The sequence below is a fragment of the Prionailurus bengalensis genome, chromosome B1 (assembly GCF_016509475.1).
Source record: "Prionailurus bengalensis isolate Pbe53 chromosome B1, Fcat_Pben_1.1_paternal_pri, whole genome shotgun sequence".
NCBI classification, from domain to species: Eukaryota; Metazoa; Chordata; class Mammalia; order Carnivora; family Felidae; genus Prionailurus; species Prionailurus bengalensis.
The window spans coordinates 76,692,508-76,714,783 of NC_057344.1; the positions used below are offsets into that span (position 1 = coordinate 76,692,508).

At 37.9% G+C, this 22,276-nt stretch overlaps 1 protein-coding gene and 1 pseudogene across 8 annotated transcripts in view; one reads left to right on the top strand and one right to left on the bottom strand.

The window, feature by feature from the left end:
• Window positions 1–22,276, top strand: part of LRBA (LPS responsive beige-like anchor protein) — a 786,930-nt gene that overhangs the window by 35,891 nt on the left and 728,763 nt on the right. The gene's annotated exons all lie outside the window — the stretch shown is intronic.
• On the bottom strand, window positions 15,568–21,480 carry LOC122467347 (annotated as a pseudogene).

The following is a 22,276-nucleotide window of genomic DNA, read 5'->3' on the forward strand; positions in this document are numbered from 1 at the left end:
ACCTAGGAGTGGGATGGCTGAATCAAATGGTAGGTATATGTATAATGTTTTAAGAATCTGTCTGTTTCAGGGCGCCAGGGTGGCTCGCTTAAGCGTTCAATTTTGGCTCAGGTCATGATCTCATGGTTTTTTGGGGTTTGAAAGCCCTAGTTTGGCTGTCTGCTGTCAGTACGGAGCCCCCTCCAGATCCTCTGTCCCCCTCCCTTTCTGCTCCTCCCTCATTTGCTCACTCTCAAAACAAACAAACAAAAAACCAATGAAAAAAGAATCTGTTTTCCCAATCAGTTGTATTATTTTCTATTCGCACCAGCAGTTTGTAAGAATTTAAGAATGTACAAGGGCATGAACACCAGGGAGTGAGAATTATTGGGAACCATCTTGTAGGCTTGCTACTACTATACTGCCTCTTCCTTACTGATTTTTTAATTCTTCCTCTAAAATCCTCATTACTTATTCCATCTTTTTTCCTTATCCCATCTGTGTAATTTGCATGATTTTTACCGCCAAATTTCTACTCCTGGAAGGGGCTAAAGAAAAATCAATAAGGTTAGTCAAATAAATGACCACAGAGGGCATACTGAACAAAGAAGCCACAGAATGTAGGACAATGCTTATCACTATAACCAAGTGAACTGGGAGACTTCGGATGTAATGGAACATATTTAGGCAATTCACTGAGCTGGTGAACAAACCTGGAAATCCACATTGTGACGTGTGCATTTACACATATGACAGGTGCAGAAGTAGAAAGTGGGAGAAAAAGAACTATGTACTAAATAACTTCCTAAGAATTATCCAGTCTGATGATTTTTCCACTTTCTTTAAACTTTCCATTCCAACTTGTAGCTACCAAATGTGAACTCAGTCAACACTTTTTTTTTTAAATGCATTTATGTAGAAACAGAACTGAAATAACATTGTCACACATGGTACATATAAAGCATTGTACATATGGTACATGCCAAAAATTGAAATCTGCAGTAATGTAAAACCTGTTTTCTCCACTTTGTATTTTCATTAGTATAAAAAATAAATTCAACTGACTGAACCACTTAGGTTATAACCACTCTGTTATAGTACTTTTTTTTAAATAGGCATTTTAACTTTATTTAATGTTTATTTATTTATTTTGAGAGGGGGAGAGTGCCTGCGAGCAGAGAAGGGGCAGAGAGAGAGAGAGGGAGGGAGGGAGGGAGGGAGAGAAAAGAGAGAGAAAGAAGAAAGAAAGAATCCCAAGCAGGCCTTGTGCTGCCAGCGCAGAGCCAGATGTAGGGCTTGAACTCATGAACTATGAGATCATGACCTGAGCCAAAGTTGGATGCCTAACTGACTGAGCCACCCAGGCACCCCATCTCTTCAGTTTCTTTTAATCTGGAATAGTTCTACAGACTTTGTCTTTTATGATGTTGTTAAGTTGAATAATACGGTCTTTTTTTTTAAAGATAGAGTGTTTCTCATTCTGGGTTTTTCTGATAATTGCTCATGATTAAAATTCTAAAAAAATTTTTTTAAATGTTTTTATTTTTGAGAGAGAGAGTGGGGGGGGGATGAGCAGGAGAGGGGCAGAGAGAGAGAGGGAGACACAGAATCCAGAGCAGGCTCCATGCTCTGAGCTGTCAGCACAGAGCCCGACACAGGGCTCGAACCCACAGACTGTGAGATCATGACCTGAGCTGAAGTCGGGTGCTCTAATGACTGAGCCACCCAGGGGCCCCCAGGTTATAAATTCTTGATAAAAATTCTACATAGTGATGATGTTCTTCTTTGATGGCATCAAATCTGTAGTCCTACCATAGTCATTTGGTCTTCATTGGTGATGATGATTTTTGTCACTTGCTTGAGGTGTTGTCTTATGTCTCCACTGTGTAGAGCTCTTATTTTTACCCTTGCAATTAGTAAGCAATCTGTGAGGATACACTTTATTTTGTTTTACTTTAATGTTTATTTATTTTTGAGAGAGAGAGAACATAAGCAGGGGAGGGGCAGAATGAGAGGGAGACATAGGATCTGAAGCAGAGAGCCTGACAGTGGAAAGCTTGGTGCCGGGCTTGAACTTAGGAACCGTGAGATCATGACCTGAGCCAAAGTCGGACGCTTTACTGATTGAGCCACCCAGGTGCCCCAGGATACACTTTAAAATAATGCAGTTATCCTGCTACTTATCAAAATTTCTCCCTCAAGTTAGCAAGCATGGATGATTATTGCCTAAACAAGTCTTTATAATGATGGTTGGAAAACGATAATTTTTCAACTCTGGCATTCCCTTCACATTTACTGGTCAGCCTTGGCATTCTACAGAAAGCAAGAATCCTCTCTTCTCCCCCATTTACATATTTATCTATTTATTATAGATAAAAACTTTGGATTCCTTTTTTTTCTAGTTATTATTGCCCTAATATATTTTGATGCTCAAATTTTGATATACTTCCATCTTTTCTGACATAATATATTCCAGGCTATTTTTTTCCTTCTTTTCTTTTTTACCTATCTTGGAATGAGTCACTTTTCTGAGGAGCTTAGGTTCCTTTGTGGGGAATAGTCTTAGAGACCAGGATTTGGGCGCTAGGGGTTATCATAATTCTGGAGGCATCTTTGCTTTTGGGTTGTTTCAGTTGATGGAGAAAGGAAGATACACATGTATTCAGATATGTAAATATGAGCATATATACACAAACACATATATGTATATATACTTATATGCACATGTGTGTGCATATTTTGTACATGCTTACATGTATGCACACACACATTTTTGGTAATTTTTGAGTTCACACTGATCTCTCCAACTCCAGTCTATCCCTGTAGGATTCTTGTTTGTGTTCTACTGTTCCATATTTGTCTGCCTCCCCCTCCACAGTGAGAGGCTTCCAAAAGTATCTGTGTATCTCATTTGCTCAGTTGTAAAATACTTCTAAAATAGTTACAGAATTTCTAGCACTATATACCACTACCACACACAGAGAGCCTACCTACTAAAAAGAATCAGTTTGTTTGCTGTTCAACCCCTCCTCCATCCAAGACTGAGTATATATATTTAGTGGAATACCGTGTTCATAAATTACTGGGATTTCTCCCTTCTATATGACTGTGGTATTAATTTGAACTGCATTTGAAGTCTTGGTTTTGATTTTAGTGCCCCCATCTTTCTTGATTTAATAAAAACTTTTATTGAATATATAGAATGTATTTCCTTCTCTCATAGGTAACCAGCCTCATTGTTTTCTGATTTGCCTTTAATTTGTTTTTGTTAAGTAAAGCAGATATCTATGTATCTTTTTAGATTCGCATACCTATATATCTATATCTGTATCTATATTTATAAGTAGGCACTTGGAAAAAAGATAAAATATATCTCTTTATAGATATATATTTATATATCTCATGATTGCTGATGATTAGATTCTATTTCTATATGGAAGCTCATATGCATATAAGATATATATATATACACACATATATACACTCTATATAGAAGCTCATATATATAAGATATATATACACACATAAAAATATATACACATAAAATATATATATATATATATATATAAGATATATATACACATAAAGAAAGCATATGCTACTTCATTATCTACATATCTATATATCTATATCTATCTATATATATACACACATATATATACACATATTTATCTATATACACATATATGTGTATATATACATATATGTGTATATGTATACACATACACACATACTGGGCACATATATGTGTATATATATGTGTATACACACATATATACATATTTGTGTATATATATACACATATGTGTGTATATATATATAGAAGATAGATATAGATATATAGATATGTAGATAATGAAGTAGCATATGCTTTTTTACCTCAAATAATTTTTATTATGGTAAAATATTTGGAGCATAAAATTTACAATCCTAATAATTTTTGAGTGTATAGTTCAGTAGTACTAAGTATGTTCATATGGTGCATCCATCACCACCATCCATCTCCAGAACTCTTTTCATTTTATAAAACTGAATTTTATACCCATTATTTAAAAAAAAAATTTTTTTTTTTTACATTTATTTATTTTTGAGAGAGTGAGACAAAGTGAGAGCGGGGGAGGGGCAGAGAGAGAGGGAGACACAGGATCGGAAGCAGGCTCCAGGCTCTGAGCTGTCAGCACAGAGCCCGACACGGGGCTTGAACCCACTGACCGTGAGATCATGACCTGAGCCAAAGTCGGACGCTCAACCGACTGAGCCACCCAGGCGCCCCAGAAATTTTATACCCATTAAACAATAACTCTATATTACCCTCTTCCCCCAGCTACTGACAACCACCATTCTCTTCTCTGTCTGATTCTGACTACTTAAACCTTACATAAGTGGAATCACACAGTATTTGCTTTTTTGTGACTGGCTTATTTCACTTAGCATAATGGCCTCAGGATTTGTCTATCTTGTCATATATTGCTGGATTTCCTTTCCTCTTAAAGCTGAATAATATTTTTTGTATGTATATACCACATTTGCTTATCTATTCATCTGTTGATGGATACATTTTGGCTATTTTATTTTATTTTATTTTATTTTATTTTTTTTTAAATTTTTTTCAACGTTTATTTATTTTTGGGACAGAGAGAGACAGAGCATGAACGGGGGAGGGGCAGAGAGAGAGGGAGACACAGAATCGGAAACAGGCTCCAGGCTCTGAGCCATCAGCCCAGAGCCTGACGCGGGGCTCGAACCCACGGACCGCGAGATCGTGACCTGGCTGAAGTCGGACGCTTAACCGACTGCGCCACCCAGGCGCCCCAATTTTGGCTATTTTAAATAATGTTGCTGTGAACATGAGTGCACAAATATCTCTTTAAGACCTTGCTTTCATTTCTTTTGGGTATATACCCAGAAGTGGAATTGCTGGATCATATGGTAATTTTATTTTTAATTTTTTCAAACTGCCATACTGGTTTCCACAGTGGCTGTGCCATTTTACATTCTTCCCAACAGCGTACAGTTCCAATTTCTCCACATCCTTGCCAACACTTCTTATTTTCTTTCATTTCTTTCTTTCTCTCTTTCCTTCCTTCCTTCCTTCCTTCCTTCCTTCCTTCCTTCCTTCCTTTAGTAATTATCCCAATGGGTGGCTCATTGTAATTTTGATTTTTATTTCCCTAGTGATTAAGTGATGTTGGGCATCTTTTCATGTGATTATTGGCCATTTGTATATTTTTTATTCAAGTCTTTGCCCATTTTTGAATTGGGTTGTTCATTTTTGTACAGTTTTAGGAGTTCTGTATAGATTCTGGCTATTAACCCCTTATCAGATTTTACAAATATTTGTGATTTGCAAATATTTTCTCCCATTCTGTGCATTGCCATTTTACTTTGTCTCTCTTTTTTTTTTTATTAAAATTTTTAAAAAAATGTTTGTTTACTTTTTGAGAGACAGAGTGCGAGTGGGGGAGGTGCAGAGATAAAAAGAGAGAGAATCCAAAGCAGGCTCCAGGCTCTGAGCTGTCAGCACAGAGTCCGACACAGGATTTGAATCCATGGATTGCGAGATCATGACGTGAGCTGAAGTCAGACGCTTAACTGACTGAGCCACTGAAGTGCCCCAACTCACTCTCTTTTTTTTAATGTTTATTTATTTTTGAGAGAGAGCAAGCGTGAGTGGAGGAGGGTGAGAGAGGGGGGTGGGGACAGAGGATCCGAAGCTGGCTTTGTGCTGGCAGCAGAAGTCCAATGCAGGGCCTGAACTCACGAAGGTGAGACCTGAGCTGAAGTCAGACACTCAACCGACTAACCCACCCAGGCAACCCGCCATTTTACTCTCTTGATAGTGTCTTTTTTGATGCACAAAAATTTTAAAATTTTCATGAAGCCCAGTTTGTGTATTTTTTCTAATGTTTCCTGTGCCTTTATTGTCATATCCAAGAAATCATTGCCAAATCCAGGGTTGTGAAGCTTTTGCCCTGTGTTAAGTTTTCTACAGTTTTAGGTCTGACATTTAGATCTTTGATCCGTTTTGAGTTAATTTTTGTATATGGTATAAGGTTAGGGTCTGAGTTCATTCTTTTTCATGTGGATATTTGGTTTTCTCAGAACCATTTGTTGAGAAGACTGTCCTTTCCCCTTTGAATGGTCTTGGCACCCAGCATACATTTTTTTGAACTTTGCTGTTTTCACTTAACAGTTGCTCATTGAAATCACTCTGTATTATTCCTTAGGATCTTCCTCATTATTTTTTATGGGTGAATGGTTTTCTTTTGTGTGTATATGCCACTGTTTATTGAACTAATCTCCTATTCTTGGACATTTAGGTAGTTCCCAATATTTTCAAACAATGCTGTGATAAATAACTTTTGATTTGTTCAAATCAGTTTTTGTATTGTGGAGATATACCTCTAAGATATATTCTTAGAAGTAGAATAGATGGGTAGAAGTGTAAATGCAATTGTAGTTTTGTTACATAGTAGATAATATTCACCCTCATGTGGGCTGAACCATTTTGCATTCCCACTAGCAATATATGTAAGTGCCTGTTTACTCACAGCATATCTTGTCAAGTTTCTTATGTTTTTGCTAGTCTGATGGGTGAGAAACCTTATTTCAGTGGAGTTTAAAATTTTTATTTCTCTTATTGTAAGTGAGTTTTTAATATCTTTTCACATGTTTAAGGACCATTTTTATATCTTTTTTGTAAATTTATGTATATTTATGTCTTTCATCCATTTTTCTAAATAGAATTTTTGGTCTTTTATCCTACAATTAAAAAAATATTTTTGCATGTGAGGGATACTAGTTTTCTTAGATATATGTTGCAAATACTTTCTCCTAGTTTGCTCTTTGTATCTTTGTTTATGGTATTTTGCCATCAAAATACTTTATTTTAATACAGTTAAATTTAGTAATATTTTCCTTTTTTATGGTTGAATTTTTGAAGGCTTTCCCTGAATTCAGCTTATATAGAAATTTGCCCATTGTTTGCTATTGTATAATTTCGTTTTTTACATGAAGGTTTCTAATCCCTTCTTCTGTGTGGTATGAAGAATGGATCTAATTTATCTTTTTTCCAAGTGGCTACTTATTTGTCCCAGTACTAAAGACCAACTTTGCCCAGATGATTTAGGATATCACCTTTTTCATATACCTGATATTTTAAATTGTTGGTCTGTTTCTGAACTTTTCTCTTTGTCCATTTTAGAGGTTTTGTAGTATATTTTAGTATCTGGTAGAGTTAGTCTGTCTTCATAGTTCTTTTTAGAATGTTTTCCTAGCTGAATCTTGGAAATTTATTTTTCTATGTTAACATTAGTATCAACTTGTCCAGTTTCATTATAAAGGTCATTGGGGGGAGTGCCTGGGTGGCTCAGTTGGTTAAGCGTCTGACTTCAGCTCAGGTCATGATCTCATGGTTTGTGGGTTTGAGCCCTGCTTCGGGCTTTGTGCTGATAGCTCAGAGGATCCTGCTTTGGATTCTGTGTCTCCCTCTCTCTCTGCCCCTGCCTGCTCATGCTCTATCTCTCTATCTCTCTCAAAACAAAACAAAACAAAACAAAAAACCTACTTGGTATTTTTATTGGGAACACATTGCATTTATTAAATATGTTAGGTAGAATTATATTGAGGCATTTTAGCCTAGAGCATGGAATATCTTTCCATTTGTTCAAGTCTACTTTTGTTCCTTTCGGGAAAGTTTATTATTTTCTTCATATAGACTTTTTGTTAAGTTTATTCTTTAAAAAAATTAAAAAAAATTTTTTTTATATTGATTTTTGAGACAGAGAGAGACCGAGCATGAGCAGGGGCAGGGCAGAGAGAGAGGGAGACACAGAATCCGAAGCAGGCTCCAGGCTCTGAGCTGTCAGCACAGAGCCTGACGTGAGGCTTGAATCCACAGACCATGAGATCATGACCTGAGCCGAAGCAGGATGCTCAACCAACTGAGCCACTCAGGAGCCCTGAGTTTATTCTTAATTTATTTTCTCTTTTATGGTGCTATTGTAAATGGGATTTTCTCACCTATTATGTCTTGTAACTGGTTGTTACTTGTTGTCAGTGAGGTATTCTATACTTACTAAAAACACCCTTAGTTGGAAGTGATATTTTTCCTATATGTCATTTCTTTGCATACATGTAAAGACAAATATAAGCAACATAAATTGTTTAAGATATATCTGAAACTGTTGATATTCTTAGTCCAAATGTTCTAAATAATTTTTTAAACATTTATTTTTATATTTTGATTATTTATTTTTATTTTAGAGAGAGAGAGCATGTGGGTAGGGGAGAGGGGCAGAGGGGGGAGAGAGAGAGAGAAAGAGAGAGAGAGAGAGAGAGAGAGAGAGAGAATCTTCAGCAGGCTCCATGCTCAGTGAGGAGACTGACTAGAGGCTCAATCCCATGACCCTGGGATAATGACTAGAACCGAAATCAAGAGTTGGATGCTCAACTGACTGAGCTACCCAGGTGCCACTAAATCACTTAAGAAAAAATTTTTAAAATGTTTATTTATTTTGAGTAGAGTGAACAAGAGTGGGGGAAGGGCAGAAAGAGGGGGAGAGGGAGAATCTCAAGGAGTCCCTGCACTGTCAGTGAAGAGCCTCACACAAGGCTTGAACTCAGGAACCACGAGATCATGACCTAGCTGAAACTGAGTTGGATGCTTAACTGCCTGAGCCACTCAGGCACCCCCTAAAAAAATTGTTTTTTAATATTTATTTTTGAAAGAGACAAGAGTGCCAATTGGGGAGGGGTAGAGAGAGAGAGGGAGGCACAGAATCGAAGCAGGTTCCAAGCTTCAAGCTGTTAGCACAGAGTCCGACACAGGGTTTAAACCCATGAACCATGAGATCATGACCTGAGCCAAAGTCAGATGCTTAACTGAGTCACCCAGGCAGCCCTAAATCACCTTTTTTTTTAAGTTTATTTTTATTTAATTTTGATAGAGAGGCAGAGAGAGAGGGAGACACACAATCCAAAGCAGGCTCCAGGCTCTGAGCTGTCAGTGCAGGGCCTGATGTGGGGCTCGAACTCAAGAACCATGAGATCATGACCTGAGCCAAAATTGGATGCTTAATTGACTGAGCCACCCAACACCCCTCTCTGGGATGTTCTTGCAAGTCATTCACCTATTTGCAAATTTTGATGCTGGTACTTTCTTGATTTTATCAGAAGGTACTAACGGGGTGCTTTTTAAGACAAAGAACTAGGACTCAATCCTTTCTCAAATGATACTTAAATGGTTTTTTGACAAGAATGGTTGCATTGTCCAGTCTTACCAGTAGAAATAACCAAATTTCTACAGGGCTGCTGCTTGGTTAACAAGGTACCTCTGTATGTTATATGCATTCTTAGAGATACTTGAAATATGAATATTAAAAGAGCCTTAAAATTGGTGAAATACAGTATCTGGTCTTATTTTTCCTTGTCTCTGTCTCTCTCTCTCTATATATATTTTAAATATTTATTTATTTTGAGAGAGAGCATGAGAGGAGGAAGGGGAGAGAGAGAGAAGGAGAGAGAGAATCCCAAGCAGGTTCCTGCATCGTCAGCACAGAGCGTGACACAGGGCTTGAACTCACAAGCTGTAGATCATGACCTCAGCTGAGATCAAGAGTCAGACGCTTAACTGACTGGGCCACCCAGGAGCTCCATCAATATTTTTATTTAACAGTTTTATCTTCAAAAACCATGGTTTATTTGATTGAAATTTCCTTTTGTAGGAATTGAAACTTCATCACTCTTAAGAGTGATTGCTAAAGTGGATTAAGGAAATAATAGCTTCTGTCTAGATTTAAAAATTTGTCTTTTTAGGGGTGCCTGGGTGGCTCGGTCGGTTAAGCGGCTGACTTCGACTCAGGTCATAATTTCACGGTCCGTGAGTTCGAGCCCCGTGTCGGGCTCTGTGCTGACAGCTCAGAGCCTGGAGCCTGTTTCAGATTCTGTGTCTCCCTCTCTCTGACCCTCCCCCGTTCATGCTCTGTCTCTCTCTGTCTCAAAAATAAATAAACGATAAAAAAAAAAGTCTTTTTAAATTTCAGTTTTAGTGCATATGTTTAAATTATATAGTACATTAGTAAAGTAGTGTATGCAGTGTTAGTGATATACCACTGATGTTAGAGGTCAGAATTTGGGCAACCTTGATTACTGAAAAATCATCCCTGAGTCAGATAGTATTTTGCAAAGATGAATGCAACAATATCTTTCATCTCATGTTCTTCCTACATTGTGAATAGAATTAATGTTCCCTCCTCTTGAAACCAGAAGGATTTTTGTGGCTTTCAACTTACAGAGTATGGCAGAAATGAGATGATGTGACTTTTAAGGGTAGGCAGAATGCTTGTGCTTAGAACCTTGAGCTGAAGTTCAACTCAAGACTACCAAGTTGTGAAGGAGATTTATAGAGAGGCTCTGAAACTATAAAAGAAAGAGATATCCAGCCATCATCATCTCCAGCTACCCCTGCTCTTGAATGTTCCAGGTCTTGCCACTATATAACTGCACCTGCCCCAAACTGGAAAGTGAGAGTGTTTGAATATTTAACAGAGGGCTGTATTCAGACTGCCCAAGAAGTGGCTGGGCTGCCTGGGTGGCTCAGTTGGTTAACTGTCCAACTCTTGATTTCATCTTAGGTCAGGATTTCACGGTCGTGTTTTGGCTCAGGTCAGGATCTCATGGTTGTGAGATTAAGCCCTGTTTCAGGTTCCATGCTGAGCATGAAGCCTGCATAAAATTCTTTCCCTCTCCCTCTGTCCTTCCCTTGCTCTCTTTTGTGCATGCTGGTGCAAATGCTTTATCAAAAAAAAAAAAAAAAAAAGACTTTGTTGACTCAGTATTTTAAATTCAGTTGTTTTTATTGAGATAAAATTCACATACCTTAAAACTCAGTATTTGAAAGCATACAATTCAGTGACTTTTATTGTATTGGCAAAGTTTATGGCTAGTATTACTAATATGAGAATGTTTTAGTCACCCCAGAAACAGATCTTGTGTCCACTAACAGTCACTCCCCATTCCTCCTTCCTTTCAGCCCCTGGCAGCCATTAGTCTACTTAACAGCTCTATTATTGACTCATATTTAACACTTAATTTTTAAAATTGATTGTCTAGCTTTCTTAGTACATTTGAAATAATATACTAGAAAGATCTTGAGGGTGGTTTTGGCTCATTTAATGGTAGTGGAAGTTACAACTGAGAATGTTAACAATATGGAAGACAATAAAAAAATTTGTGTTTGATTTTCTAAAGAATAGTAATGATACAACTAATGAATGACTGTGCCATCAAAAAAATGTTATATTTTGTTATCTTTTTAGGGAGCCATGGAATTCTGCATTTCTTATTAGAATGTGGGGGAAATGCTGAAAATAAAAAGGGCAAATACAGTTAGGAAGGGTACTTTTTTCTATTTCTGAAATAAAAAAGATAGTTATGAATGGATGTTACTAAGTCATATCCATGTTAATATTTTCTTCCTTTCTCCCTTGGTCTCTTTGTCTTAAATGCATGGTTGTTTTTTGAAAGAAGAAAAATGTTTGGTGTAAATGCTGACTTTGAAGCTTGGGAATGGACGACAAATTTCTAAAACTCAGTGTTATTCTGCTATTAGAAATAAAGCAAATGCAAGTTGACTAAAAAAAAAGTAAATTCTTTTTAAATTTATTTATTTTTGAGAGGGGGGAGAGAGTCAGAGAGAGAGGAAGAGAGAGAATCCTAAGTAGGCTCTGTGATGTCAGTGTGGAGCCCAGTGTGGAGCTTGAACTCACAAACCATGAGATCGTGACCTGAACTGAAATAGTCAGATGCTTAACCAGCTAAACCACCCAGGCACTGCCCCTCCAAGAAGTAAATATTAGTATTTACCTTTCAGTGTTGTTAACATTAAGTGAAATACTGTCAGTAAGAGGGGAAACACTATTAATTTTCCAGAAAAAGTTTTATCCTACTTTTAGATAATTTCATATATTTATCCTTAATTTTGAGAAAGGTATCCAAGCCATCTGTGTAATTTCCCCTTGGAAACTTGGTAAAACTTGGATTGTAACTTCAAACATAGAAACAATCATTTTTTAATAACATTTTTTTTCTAATAAAAAACAGTGGTCTTCAAAGTAGGATGCTTAAGATGACTCACTAATGTAGATGAAAAAAGTATTAGAATTTATATTCATCTCTTAATGGGTAATAAAGTAATAAAAAATGAGAAAAATATTTAGCTTCACAGTGGTCCCCTTCATTTGTTCAGATGAGATTTATAGCTTGTGTGGCATCTTGAGGAAGCCTGGGGGGGGGGTGATAATCCAAACCTCACCTATGTATTTCCTTTCAGTTTATTGTGATGTGTTTACTTGTGCCTGAGTAAGTGGATTTAAAGATTTTAAATAGTAGACTTATTAGCAGAATTTTGTGATGAGGAGTGATTATAAAAATCTTTTAATACTCAGAGGTTCAGTAGTTACAGCATGATAAGAGTTTTTAAACCTTAAATTTAAAGATGAGATAGGCATTTTTCTTTTATAGATACATTTTCTTCATTTGAGTAACTTTCAGTGTTATTTTTATAAATATTAACACAGTCTTTCCTTTGGTGTTTAAAAGTAGCATTTTAGCTTTGAGTGACAAAGAACTTTAAAAAACAAATTTTTTTTAAAAGTAAGCTCTGTGCCCAAAGTGGGGCTTGAATTTACCACCTCCAGATCAAGAGTTGCTTTGTCTACTTACTGAGGCAGCCAGGCACCTAAGAATTTCTTTTTGAATGAAATATATGTGTGAAAATGGATGTGTTTGGAAATATTTACATTATTTTCTCACTTTGTTGCTGAAAAGTATGTGTTGTAAAAGTTGTACCTTGAAAAACACAGGAACAAAATTGTAATCTGTTTTCTTCAAATGAGTTATACGTTTTGAACTTTCATTTCAAAAACAATACACTTGTAATAAATTTGTAAGAAAAACTGGAAAATTATAACTGAATTTTGGCAAAGCCAATGAATGTCATCTTACAATTGGATTTACATATATTTGTGTACTCCTATTTTAATTTGTTTTGACATTAAAACTAGGATTAGACCTAATTGGTGTATCATAGTTTAAGCCAAGATTGAAAAAAAATGGGTATTTATTCACATTGCTTTCAATTTTTAAAAAAGACAATAATTTAGAGAAGAGAGTGCAGATGGATTTTTTATATCAGTATAAAAATTCAAAAAATTGCTTATCTCTTTACCTTAATTTCTTTTTCTTATTTAAAAATTTTTTTAAATGTTTTTTTTTAATGTTTATTTTTGAGAGAGACGGAGTGTGAGTGGTGGAAGGGCAGAGAGAGAGAGAGAGAGAGGGAGACACAGAATCGGAAACAGGCTCCAGGCTCTGAGCTGTCAGCACAGAGCCTGACACCAGGCTTGAACCCATGAATCTTGAGGTCATGACCCGAGCCAAAGGTGGATGCTTAACCAACTGAGCCACCCAGGCACCCCTCTTATTTTATATTTTTATATTAGATTAGTATTTAGTAGTCCATATATAATTTATGGATTAATATGTCTGTGAGCTGGTTGCTTAATTTTTTACTGATAGGAGTGTGTAATCTGAGGTTTAGAGGTCATTAATCCAGATTATTGTCTGATGTTTCAGGGGGAAATTTGAACTCTGCATCACTATTGAAGTGTTTTTGCTTGGAGGGCCGCTATTCTGTTAGGTCATGTAGAATTTGAGCACACAGTGATGCTATATTCAAAGTAATTTACATGTTGCTCCAAATTTGTCAAGCTTATTCAAATATTTTTCTGCCTCAATCTCTTTCTGTTCTCCTCTTCTGGGCCTCCAATGACATGTATATTAGACTTTTGATACTTCCATATGTCCCTGAGATTATTATTTTCTTTCCAGTCTTTCTCTGTTCTTCAGATTGGATATAATTTATATTTATTTACCTTCATAATTACTGATTATGTTCTGTGTCATCTCTATTCTAATAACGAGCCTGTCCAGGCTTAGTGTATTTTTCAATATATCTTTTACTTACATAGTTTCTGTACTGAGAATCTCTATCTTTCCACTTATTTCATGTTTCTTTACCTTTACCTCCTGAAGCTTAGTTATAATAGCTGCTTTAAAATCTTTGATAACTTCTGCATCTGAGTAATCTACTTGTAACATGTTGTCATTTTTATTGAAGTTCATCACATTTTCCTGATTCTTGTAGTTTTGGTTTCTGTCCTAGATTTTGTGAATGTTATCATGTTATCTTGTTAGACCCTAATCTCTGTTACATTCTTTGGAGAAAAGTGATTGTTTTTGTTTTTTTTTTTTTTTTTTTTTTTTTTTAGCAGGTTATCAATTTGGTTAGGGTCAGACCACAAGTTCAGTATTGCTTTCTGTGTGTGGTGGTTAGCTTCCCCCCCGCCCCCCTTTTTTTTTTTTAAATTAAATTGAAGTATTGCTGACGTACAATACTATATTAGTTTTGGGTATACAGTATAGTGATTTGATATTTATATACATTATGAAGTACTCACCATGAAAAGTCTGGTTATCATTTGTCACCATATGAAGTTGTTAAAGTATTATTGACTATATTTGTTCTGTTGTACTTTATATAAACCCAGTGACTTATTTATTTTATAACTGGAACTTTGTACCTCTTAATCCCCTTAACTTATTTTGCTGAGTCCATATTCCTTCCCTTCTGGCAACCTCCAGTTTGTTCTTTGTATTTAGATTCTGTTTCTGTTTTGTTTTATTTATTCATTTGTTTTTTAGATTTCATACAGTGAAATCATACAGTATTTGTCTTTTTCTGTGTGAGTTATTTCACTTAGCATAATACCCTCTAGGTCTATCCACGTTATTATAAATGGCAAAAGATTTCATTCTCTTTTATGGCTGAGTAATATTCCAGGGTGCTGTGTGTGTGTGTGTGTGTGTGTGTGCATGCATGTGCGCATGTACGTGTGCACACATGCACTGCATTTCCTTTATCCATTCATCTATTAGTGGATACTTAGATTGCTTCCATATATTGGCTATTAATAATTATGCTGTAGTGAACATAGGGGTGCATTTATCTTTTCAATGTAGTGGTTTTGTTTTCTTTGGATCAATAACCAGATGTAGAATTGTTGGATCATATGGTAGTTCTAATTTTAATTAAAAATATTAACTTATTTTTAAATTCTTGTATAATTAATGTACATGTTACATTAGTTTCAGGTGTACTATATAGTGATTTGACAGTTCTATACATTACTTGGTGCTCATCATGATAAATATAGTCTTAATCTCCATCTATTTCACCTGTCACCCCACCTACCTTCCCTCTGGTAACTACCAGTTTGTTCTCTATATTTAAGAGTTTTTTTTTGGTTTGTTTTCTTTGTCTTGTTTCTCAGATTTCACATATATGTGAAATCATACCGTATTTGTCTTTCTCTGATTGACTTGTTTCACTTAGTAGTATACTCCTTAGATGGATGCACATTGTTGCAATTGGCAAGATTTCATTCTTTTTTTATGGCTGAATAATACTCTGTTGCATGTATTAACCACATCTTCTTTATCCATTCATCTATGGATGGAAACGTGGCTTCCATATTTTGGCTGTTGTCTATTTTTAATTTTTGTTTTGATTGCTTGGTTTATTCATTTATTTAATTTTTACAAAAGTTTATTCTTAAATGTACAACTGAGACAACACTTCATTCTAGCTATAGGTGGCAACAGATACTATGACAGGGTATCCAGATGTTTAAACAGGAATGGAATTAAAGATCACCATTGCCTGAGGCCAAGGAACAACTTACTTTTTGCCAGATTTCTTAATTCCACCTGTGGCCAGGTGTCCTTTCCCTACAACCTGTGCTTTTAGCTACTCAAGTTTCTTCTGCTCCTTTCTGTTTCTGCTTGAATGCTTTATCTTCCTCTTCTATCTCCTTAGCCTGCTTCTTTGGCTGCTTGAGGGGCTTCTTACCACTTCATGGCTGTATGTGGCTCCTGCTGTCCTTTTCCCACACCCTCCCCCAAACAGGAAGCCTATTTCGGGGCGGCTGGGTGGCTCAGTCAGTTAGGCGTCCGTCTTTTGGTTTTGGTTCAGGTCATGATCTCAGGGTTCATGGATTTGAGCCCCATATCGGGCTCCGTACTGACAGTGTGGAGCCTGCTTGGGATTCTCTCTCTCTTCCTCTCTCTCTCTGCCCTTCCCCTGCTCACTCCCTCTGTCTCTCTCTCAAAGTAAATAAATAAAAAACTTAAAAAAAAAAAAAGGAGTGTCTGGGTGGCTCACTTGGTTGAGCGTCCGACTCTTGGTTTTGGTTCAGGTCATGATCTCATGGTTTGTGAGTTTGAGCCCTGCATTGGGCTTCTCACTGACAATGTGGAGCATGCTTGGGATTCTCTCTCCCTTTCTCTCTCTGCCCGCCCCCCCCCCCCCATAAATAAAACCTTAAAAAAAATAAATAAAAAAAACAAAAATAGGAAGCCTGTTTTTAATTTTTTGAGGAATCATCATGCTATTTTCCATAGTGGCTGCACCAATTTACATTCTCAACAATAGTACACACGATGGTTCCTTTTTCTCCACATCCTCATCAACAGTTATTATTTTTTGCCTTTTTTTAAAAAGTTTATTTATTTTTAGGGGAGGGAGGGGCAGAGAGAGAAGGAGAGGGAGAATCCAAAGCAGGCTCTGCCCTGTTAGCATGGAGCCTGACGTGGGGCTCGAGGCTTGATCTTGCAAACCACAAGATCATGACCTGAGCTGAAATCAAGTGTTTGATGCTTAACTGACTGAGCCACCCAGGTGCCCCTATTTCTTTTTTATTTTATTTTAATTTAATTTAATTTTTTGAGAGAGAGAGTGAGTGAGCAGGGGAGGGGCAGAGAGAGAGGAAAACAGAGGATTCAAAGTGGGTTCTGTACTGAGAGTGGAGAGCCCAATGTGGGGCTCAAACTTAGGAGCTGTGAAATCATGACCTGAGCTGATGTTGGCTGCACAAACAACTAAGCCACCCAGGCTCTGTATTTTATTTTATTTATCTTTTAAAGTTTATTTCTTTATTTTGAGAGAGAGAGAGAGAGAGAGAGAGAGAGAGAGAGAGAGAGAGAGAGAGAGAATCCCAAGCAGGCACTGTGCTGTCAGTGCAGAGCCCAACATGGGGCTCGAACTCACAACCAGTGAGATTGTGACCTGAGTCAAAATCAAGAGTTGGATGCTCAACTGACTGAGCCACTCAGGTGCCCCCAGGTGGCCCTATTTCTTGTCTTTTTGATACCAGACTTTCTGACTGGTATGAGCTGATATCCTGTTGCGATTTTGATTTTCATTTCCCTGATGATTAGTAATGTTGAGCGTCTTTTCATGTGTCTGTTGGCTCTCTGTATGCCTTCTTTGGAAAAAGTCTCTTTAGGTTCTCTGCCCATTTTATTTATTTTTTTTTAGTATTTGTTTTGAGATAGAGACAGACCACAAGTGGGGGAAGGGCAGAGAGGTAAGGAGACACAGAATCCTAAGCAGGCTTCAGGCTCTGAGCTGTCAGCACAGAGCCCTAAGCGAGGCTCGAACCCATGAACTGCAAGATCATGACCTGAGCCCAAGTTGAATGCTTAACCGACTGAGCCATCAAGGCGCCCCTGCCCATTTTTAAATCAGAATGTTTTCTTTTTATTTTTATTAAAAAAATTTTTTTTAATGTTTATTTTTTATTTCTGAGGGAGAGAGAGAGAGACAGAGCTGGAGCAGGGGAGGGGCAGAAAGGGAGGGAGACACAGAATCTGAAGCAGGCTCCAGGCTCTGAGTGTTAGCACAGAGCCTGACACGGGGATCAAACTCACAAAACGCGAGATCATGACCCAAGCCAAAGTCAGATGCTTAACCGACTGAGCCAGCCGGGTGCCCCTAGAATGTTTTTTTGGTAATGAGTTGTATGAGTTCTTTAAATATATTTTGGATACTAATCCTTTATCGGTTTTATCATTTGGAAGTATTTTGTCCTATTCCTTAGGTTGCCTTTTTGTTGTGTTGATGGTTTCTTTTGCTGTGCAAAAACATTAGCTTGATGTAGTGTTTTTTATTTATTTTTGGTTTTGTTACCCTTGCCTGAGGAGACAGATCCAAAAAATATTGCTAAGACCAATATCCAAGAGTTTACTAAATGCTTTTGTTTTCCTTTAGGAGAGAGAGCGAGGGAGGAGCAGAGAGGGAGAAAGAATCCCAAGCAGGCTCTGTGCTGTCATTGCAGAGCCTGACATGGTGCTTGAATCCATGAACTGTGACATCATGACCTGAGCAGAAAGTAAGAGTTGGGTGCTTAACTGACTGAGCTACCCAGGTGACTCTAGTCAACACAACTTTTAAAATTACAGCTCAGGCACCTCTCAAACTGCTGCCTCTGTGATGGCTCTTGGAGCAAGTGAGTCTGTGGTGGGCTCTTTAAAAGCAAGAATGCTGCTTTTTTGGTAGCCTTCCTGTTCTTCTGAAATTAAGCCCCAATGACTTTAAAGCTCCTAGAGTTAAGCTCTGCTGATTTTCAAAGCCAGACATTACAAAGCCAGATGAGTCCCTACTCATTTCCTTGACATAAGTGTGTGGGGGGCAGGTGTTCTCTGTAGGGTTTGAACCCTTCCTCAGAGTGTACTTTTGTGCCTTTGATATCCCTTCCACTTGGGGGGTCCTGTGCTAACATTGTGAGTCCCAGTCAGATTGCATCTCTGCCCACTCTGCCCTTCTTTTTTTTTTTTTTTTTTTTTTAAATTTTTTTTTTTTAACGTTTATTTATTTTTGAGACAGAGAGAGACAGAGCATGAATGGGGGAGGGTCAGAGAGAGGGAGACACAGAATCTGAAACAGGCTCCAGGCTCTGAGCTGTCAGCACAGAGCCCGACGCGGGGCTCGAACTCACAGACCGCGAGATCATGACCCGAGCCGAAGTCGGACGCTTAACCGACCGAGCCACCCAGGCGCCCCCACTCTGCCCTTCTTGATGTGGCTTTTTCTTTACATCTTAAGCTGTGGAAGAATTGTTCTGCTAGTCTTCAGGTCATTCTCAGAGTTGCTCTAAATGTAGTTGGAGCCTTAGTGTGTCTTTAGGAGGAGACAAGTTCAGAATCTTTCTACTTTACCTTCTTAATCCTGATTTGGTATGGGTGGTTTTAGTATCATTTCAGTTTTCAAGACCTTTGCCTTGCTTCTTTCGGCCTGTCCTGTGCATGTGCCACTCAACCATTTGTTTTAGACTGGTTTGGTTAAATTCTCAAAGCTTTTTCTTTGTCCGTTTGGGTCTGTCATGTGCCTGGCTCAGGAATGAGCCTGCAACTTATGTGGGATCATGGAGAACTTTTCCTCCCCATGACTCTTCTATCCCTTTGCAATCTATTGCTGGTTTGTCTGACTTGTAAGACAGGAGTTTTATCTGCATTTAGTCCCTTCTATTGCTCTGCTATGCAGCTCCCTCAAGGCAGAGTCTGGGCTTGTTCTTAAACATTTCTTTGATAAAGAGTAGCCTTTATTGTAGGATTAGTTTAGCTCTGCTGCTATGGCTTGCAATCCTTTTGGAGGAGCATGTGCTCAAAGCCTTAGATGTTGAAGATCTTTCTACTTGGGACACAATTCAAACTTCTCTCAGCTCTATGTGATCTGTGAGATTTTTCAACTGATAGCTTCTCAGTAGGTGTTCCTTTGGTGCTATCCTGAGTCTTACCATATGCCTGTGAAGTTTGGTGCTCATCCAAATACTCCAGGGGACCACTATTTAGCTTCATGGAACAATTTCTCTGGTAACTTCCCTTGGTACTCTGCTCCTTGAAATCCAGCCACTTTGGTCTCCCTGAAATCTCATCTGTGTTTACTCAGCTCATGAGTCTTGTTTTTTCAATTCAGCGAGACTGCCATCTTTTAATTCTTTGAGATGGCTGTGCTCTGCTGCGGTTCTCCTTCTCTCTATAGTAGTTTAAAAAGTACCTCTAGGCACAAAGTTGAAGGCAGTCTTAACACATTTGTTTCCCTTCTCACAGGGATCTCACTCCAGTTTTTTCTATTGTCCAGTGTTTGAAAATAGTTGCTTTGTCTATTTTGTTTAGTTTTTCAGTTGTTTATGGTGAGGGGTTAAATACAGTATGTTACTGTGGGAGTGGGAGTGGAAGATGTGTTATCCAATTATTTTTTAATGAAACAGTACATTGAACAAATTTTTGCTGCATAACAATGCAAAATCTGGAGGCTTAAAACAATACATGATATTGATATCTCATACTAGTATAGAATCTCAAAAAGTCCAGAATCTCATCATCTAAGTTCGAGTCCAAGTATGGGTAAGACTCCTTAGGTAAGCTTCCTTTAGTAAGCTCTTTATGGACTGTTCCTCTAGTTCTTTATGTTTTATTATTTTTAAGTTAAAGTTTATTTTAAAAAAAAATTTTTTTTTTCAACGTTTATTTTTTTTTGGGGGACAGAGAGAGACAGAGCATGAACGGGGGAGGGGCAGAGAGAGAGGGAGACACAGAATCGGAAACAGGCTCCAGGCTCCGAGCCATCAGCCCAGAGCCTGACGTGGGGCTCGAACTCACGGACCACGAGATCGTGACCTGGCTGAAGTCGGACGCTCAACCGACTGCGCCACCCAGGCGCCCCAGTTAAAGTTTATTTTTAAAAATAATCTCTGTACCCCTCGTGGGGTTCAAACTCATGACTTCGAGATCAAGAGTCACATGCTCTTCCTATTGAGCCGGCCAGGTGCCCTTCTAGCTCTTTAAATGTGTAAGACTAGAGACAACTTATCTGCCCCCTACTCCAACATATAATGGTGTAGTGGCATTGGTCCCAAGCAGAATAACTGCTAGACATGTTCTTCTTTAAAAAGGGCGGAACACACAAGGAACTCACTTGTCTATAGTAGGTCTGAAATCCTGCTGGGAAAATGTTGAAAGTTCCTTGGTTTGGTTTCTCACTGGGAATAATTTTCCATGGCTCTTGGTTTGTCCTCTAAGTTCTTTCTTCTGCCATCTGAATCATGTTCCCTTTTCTAGAAAGATGGCGTATCTTTACAGCTGACCACAAGTCTCAGCTTACTTCCTGCCAGTAGAAATCTGGGGATCCAAAGGCCTTTCTTCATCTGTCCTGTCTCTAGTTTTCTTAATCCAACCTGGCAGTGTTTCAATACATATGCCTTTTAAAAATAACTTTGTGGGTTTTTCTCGTTAATTTTCTTGAGGTTCACTTTCCACTAAACAAAAGCTTCACTTACAAATACCTTCAGGATTTGTTGAAGAGATTTTACGGTACATAATTCTAGGAGCTGGTTTACCAGTATCTGTAAGGCTGTCTTTGTGTGTAATTCTGGAGTTTGAGGTTCATGAGGCAAATGGTCAGAAGAGAAGATGGATGTAAAGTACAGGAAAGCAAGAATAAGCTGGAGCCCACAAGTACAAGTTGGTATCCACAAGGACAGACTAAAACCTGTGTCAGCACTTGCTTGTTGTTTCTGACCTTGATGATGAGTGTCCTGTCATGGGTGTCAGGGTGTCACCCTGAGATGGGTGTCTTTGTCATGATACATAATACATATATCTGGCCTAGAATTATGAGATGAAAGAAAATATAGGAGTAGGTAGGGCAGTGGTGCTACATAAAGTGCTTTAAATATTTTGGCTTATTAGGTTAGGATTTTAGAAGTTCAGTTGCTGGGGGTGCCTGGGTGGTTCAGTTGGTTAAGCGTCCAACTCTCAGTTTCAATTTAGGTCATGATCTCATGGTTTGGAGATTTGCACCCTCTCTTTCCTCTACCCCTCTCAAAATACATAAATAAACTTAAAAAAAAATAAGTTCAGTTGCTGGATCAAGTGGTATGAATGTTTCATTAAGGCTTCAGAGGCTTTTCTAGCTATGCTTCTATTAATACATATGCTCATGTTGGAATAACAGGTTTATTGTACCATTGCATGCATACATTTATTCAAATTTCTTTTTTTTTTTAAGTTTATTTATTTTGAGAGAGACAGAGGGAGAGAGAAAGAGTGAGCAGTGGAGGGGCAGAGAGAGAGGGAGAGAGAGGATCCTAAGCAGAGCTGTGAGATCATGACTTGAGCAGAAATCAAGAGTTGGACGCTTAATCGACTGAGCTGCCCTGGCGCCCCTTAAATTTATCTTCTTTTGATCATCCATTACATTCAAGTAGATGCAGAGAATACAAAATTGTCATCAGCTTTTTCAGGTTGGTACTGAAGACACTAACAATTTATGCTACTGCCTTACTATGAGGAATAGTGTGTATACTTTTGGTTCTTATGAGGGTTTTTTTTTGGTAGT